This window comes from Lissotriton vulgaris, chromosome 8, assembly GCF_964263255.1.
Source record: "Lissotriton vulgaris chromosome 8, aLisVul1.2, whole genome shotgun sequence".
NCBI lineage: Eukaryota > Metazoa > Chordata > Amphibia > Caudata > Salamandridae > Lissotriton > Lissotriton vulgaris.
The window spans coordinates 1,274,997,605-1,275,002,948 of record NC_141696.1 but is presented as its reverse complement, the minus strand read 5'-3'; positions in this window follow the sequence as shown (position 1 = coordinate 1,275,002,948).

Below are 5,344 nucleotides of genomic sequence, written 5' to 3'. Positions count from 1 at the left end.
TAAATGAAATGCAGTGCTCAATGTGGACAAAAAAACAAGACAATATACATCTAAATATAAACAGGTGCTGTACGATATTTTCGGTCGATGGAAAAGTTATGAAGGCAAATGCGGTAGAATAGAACACAACGCGTTTCGGCCTGAGGCCTTCATCAGGTGACCGTCATTCGTTTTTTACAGAGACAGGTGTACAACAAATTCTGTGATTAATCTGTAGAGTAGATTCCAATTAGAGAGATATGATTCTATAGTTTTTAATATTAGAGAGATTTCAGCAGGAGTTTTGTCACACTGATATTGTTGAATAAGTGCGTTACGGGAGGTGACGGGTCAACAGTCTATGTTCGCAACCTATTTTGCTCCGGATGTGATCCACATTCTGATCTTAATTAAAGAACAGGTTGAAGGAAGGGTTTTTTATCGTGAGAGGTATGTCATCTTTGTTATTCTTAGCGCTAGAACCATTCCTTTTTTCCAAACTTGTAGAGCGAGCTAATTCTGCTAGGTGATCTCTTCCACTTTTTAGATTCTTGTGATAGTGAGCGCTTCTCCGTAACGATGGGGGTCTGCTGGTATGCACTTCCAGGCGTGACTCAACTAGGTCATTAATAAAAAGACAGAAGAGTGTCGGGGCCAGGACTCAACCTTGGCGTACACCTCTTTCTACTAGCAATGGAGCAGTTAGGATGCCATTTTTCCCATACCTGATTTGGGCATGGTTCCCTTAGTGGAGGTGTTCCAACAAATGGGAAAGATAGGGTGAAACACCCAAGTCCAACAGGAGTGCCAACAGTTTCCTCCTCAGGACCAGATCAAATGCAGACTTAAGGTCCACAAAAATCAGGTAGAGGCTGCCACCCTCTAGAAGTACACACTTCCAATATAACATTTGGAGCCTAAAGATTTGACCAATTGTTGAAATTTCGGCTCTAAACCCAGCTTGGAGGGGGCTGAGTATCTTGTGCTCATCCACACAGCCCTGTAGCCGTCCAAGAAAGGCGCGGGCAAATCATTTTTGACTTACGTCACTTAGACCAATTGGCTGGTAATTTTCGGGTAGAAGTGGCGATCCCTTTTTAAAAATGGGCACAATTTCAGCCCCAGACCAGGTGGTAGGTATAGCCATTCCATAGAGTATGGCATTGAACTAATCCTGGATGTAGTTCCCGTAGTAGCGCTACACGTAGCTACGCAAAGTGCACTTCGCACTACGCCAGCTAAGCGTAGCTACGCCAACTGCATAGTGCACTGTGCAAAATGCTGTTCACACTGATTGCACAGTGCTGAATGCTTGTGTGCACTGTGCAATCAGTGCAAACCGCATCTTGCACAGTGCAAGCGGTCGTTTTCTGCCGCTTGAGTAGATTTCCACTCGAGCGGCAGCTTTCTCAACACAGACTGGTAGTTTCTCATCGCGAGCATACGCGACCACTTGCAATGAGAAACCTGACCTCCCCGTGTTGAGAATCTCACCGGGAGGTTTATTTTCCATGCTTGCGATCGGCAACTTGATGTTGCTCATCGTGAATGAGGTAAAAGTCTCTTTGGGATGTCATTTTGCTCGCTCGCAGTCGCCAACTTGCAGTTGAGGACCACGAGCAAGCAAAAAATGACCGCTTCACTACGCTACGATACCCTTGTTTGCACTGTGTTACGTGCAAAGTAGTGCAAACTACTCTAGCGTAGCTTAGTACTTCGCCCAGGAATACATTGAACAAGGAGCACAGGTAGGGGATCCAAATAGTGGGTTCGGAGCAAAAAAGATCACCTGAGATCTTGTCAAGTCCAGGGGTCTAGGAGGGTAGAATCTCATTTACTGCATCTGATGTCTCTTTTAGGGTGATGGGTGGGGCATTTATCTCGTGTGACATAGAAGTGCTGGCCACTGGAACGTCTGGATACACCTCCCTCACATATAGTGATTGGAAATGTACCCTCCATTTGCTCTCAGCTCTGCTGGATTCTATTGTGCATTTTGATTCCTGTGATCCCGTGTTCACTATATTTTAGAAAGTTTGCATGTCATGCGCACTTAGGGCGTTGTTCAGCGTGTCCCATTTCTAATGTTCCCATCTTTTTTTTTTGCTTGTAAAATGGCTTTACTATGTAGCACCCTTTTCTCTCTGATCAAGGGCCTATCATTTTTTTTTAATTGCAGCAATAAGATCTGACTTAGCCTTATGGCTGCTTACATTGTACCATGGATGTCTTGAACTTCCAACCCCTTTCATTCTTTTGATTGGGTTGAATATATTGGCCATACTGTTTACTAGGTTTTGATGATTATTAGATATTTTGCAAAGGGAGTTTGGAATCCCATAAATCCCAGTTAAAAGTTCTGCTGTTAAAAGAAAGGGAATAGATGTTTGATATACTAGAGCCACCTTTTCTTTGGATTGGCAAAAATTGCCCCAGCTCACTCGCCTCCTGCAATTGCTCAGTTTTAGCCTGTGATCTGCTGGTGATGATACTACAGATACATTCTTGACACAAAGTAAGATTACCTCTAGTATAAAAGCATTGTGGTCACTATCGATATGATGTAATCTATGACAGATGTTTGCCCTGGTCAATTAAAGGTATGATGCCCTGGTGTATCTGATTTAGTGTGTCCACTGCAAGCTCTCAGGGAGTGTTTGAGTATAAGAGTATTCATTTGCAACACTAGAGGGGACCATGCATGTACTGGGGGGATGTCTGGCTCTGAGCTAGCTCAGTGGAGATCTTCATCACTTGGGTTGTCAGTGGTCCATTCATTCAGTGGTTCATACTCACAATTAAAATCCCCACCCATTATAGCCCAAAAATGGTCGTGAAGTGAGGAAAGAAAGAGTGTTAGTTGTTCAAGGGTTGGTGACTCTAAGCCATAGCGGACTGGCCGGGAGTAGACATTAATCAAAGCGATTCTGATCTTCGTGGGGAAGGTTAAAAAAGTACAAAGAATATCCCAGGATGATGTCTCTATCTGTTTGGCGAGACATTCCAAGTGCACACCATCCCAGGTACATAATCCCCCTAATGGCCTTACCCTGCCCGTACTATATGCTGTTATACTAAATGTGACATAGCCCTCTCTGTGAGTGTCCGTCCTAGCCCAGGTTTCCTGGAACATGCAGAACTCATGATGATCAATGAAAGAGCCCCATTCTGGATTGTCCAGTTTGGGAGTGAGACCTGATATGTTCCAAAAAAGGCATTTTAACCTAGGTGGACCCTTGCAAACTTCAGGGTTTAGGAGGCGATTGCCCTGTTTTGCTGTTAGGCTCTGAGGTGCTGAGTTTATTGCTTTTGGCCTAGCTAGGTGTGGGAAATCACTGGTGGCGGGGAGAAGCAGTGTTATCTATGTTGTTTACAGTCACACACTGTTGTACTGTAGATTAACATGGGGTCTCCAGGGGGTGATCAGATGTAATTTAGGTGTTAGCAGCCACCTTCCATCCTTTGTTTTCTGCTCCACTCTTTACCCCCTTCTGTTCACCAGGCCCCTCCAGGAAAGTGTGCCTCTCCAGTTTTCCCCTTTTACGACGGAATTTCCGTGTGGTAACCCCTAAACACGGATCAATCCACCAGCTCCAGTGAATCAAATCTATTTGTAAGTGGCAGATTATAGAAAAGTGGGATAGGGTAGTGTGTATTCCTAATCGGACGTCGTGGGTCTGTTCCCATCCCCCCCTCCAGACCATCCTGGCTTGTACATACAGGTATAATTCTAGGGGGGTAAAAAATAACCCAGCGGGAAAGACCTTATACCCCCCCCCCCATTATATGGTTACCCTCTAAGACTGTTTGGACTATGTTTGGCGATCTAAAATTGATCACAACACAGTCCCCTGTGGTATTTTTCGGCCTCCAGCCTACCCATCCCACCCTGCGGGTCATGAGTATATCATCTGAGTTCTTGTATGAAAAGTTTTGATGCCTGGACAACCAAAAAACACATTTATTTTTAAGTGATTAATGTGATTCCCTGGAGCACTTGTTTAGCCCTGGAACACCAGTTAGGATTATTACATATGGGGTTGAGGGCGGTGAGAGATTAATCGATAGCAAGTCTGGGCTTGCTTAAATACTTCCCAAGCATTGAGGGGAATTTACTCCTGCTTTAGGTCTTGTCCCCTGTGGGAGATGTTCATGTACTTGGGACCTTGCTAGGTGGAACCTACTATCTCTTCATGTCGTTCCTGTCGTTTGGTCCTGGGTTTGTCCCTGTCTGTCAGGTGAATCGTTAATCCTGGGCCTTGCTAAATGACTCAGCCGTTTGTTCCCTCCCTCCTGGCCAATGTGGTTATGTGTAAGGTTAGGAGGCATAGCATTTGGTATTAAATGCTCCATTGTGGTAGCGGGAGTGTCTTGGTGTTAAACTAGTTGTCTGGAAGGCTCACCTCCCTTGCAAGAGCCTCAATCTTACCTGCCCAAGTTTCAATCAGAGACACAAGCTACCCTTTCCAGGAGGATGTTAAGTTTGTCCTTTACAATGGCCCTCATTGGGGCCTGCATGTCCTTAACCAGTGTATGTACCCAGGGTGGCTGTGCCAAGCATTTCTGCAAAGTGCGCCCCATCTCCATTGCTCCCAGATCGTCAGGCACCAGGCATTCTGTGGGGGGCTTCTTGTGTCTAGACCCCGTGTTTAGCATTGTCTTGCATTTACTTGTTTGTGGTAGAACAGAACAAGTTTGTTCTGTGGTCACTTTGGGGCCAGGTGACTTGCAAACCTTAGTACATGGGTTTGGGTGGTGTGTAGGCGAGTCCAGGGCCAGAGCTGGTGAGAAGGGTGAAAGCCATGTCTTCCCTGGACCGGAAACAAGCTTCCGAGGACCGGTTTCTGGCATTCCAGCCATCTTCAGCCCGGCTTGCTTGAATCCAGTGGCAAAGTGAGCAAGGGACTCACGTCTGAGCATACCCTGCCACACTTATGGCGGCCAAAAGCGGTACAAAAGGGGGTGGTGATGGACGAAGCATCTGAATCAATCATGTCTTCACTGGACCGGAAACAAGCTTCCGAGGACCGGTCCAGGGAAGACATGGCTTGGTAGCTCGGGCTGGACTGTTCCCATGAGGCACAGGGTCAGACTGATTTGTATATAGCCATTTCCGAACTGGGGTCCCAGAGTGGGCTAAAGAACGGTGATGGATTAAACCCAGAACTTTTGACTGGGTGTGAGTGTTTGATTGATTCAGATGCTCCGTCCATCACCACCCCCTTTTTTATCCCATAACATAACATCACAGGAAAATTCCATTTCACCTTCAACAGTCTGTAGAGGAGGAACTGCAGGATCTTCTCCAGGCTGACATCATTGAGAACATCAGGACCCATTCCTTGGGTCTCTCCAGTGGGCGTTG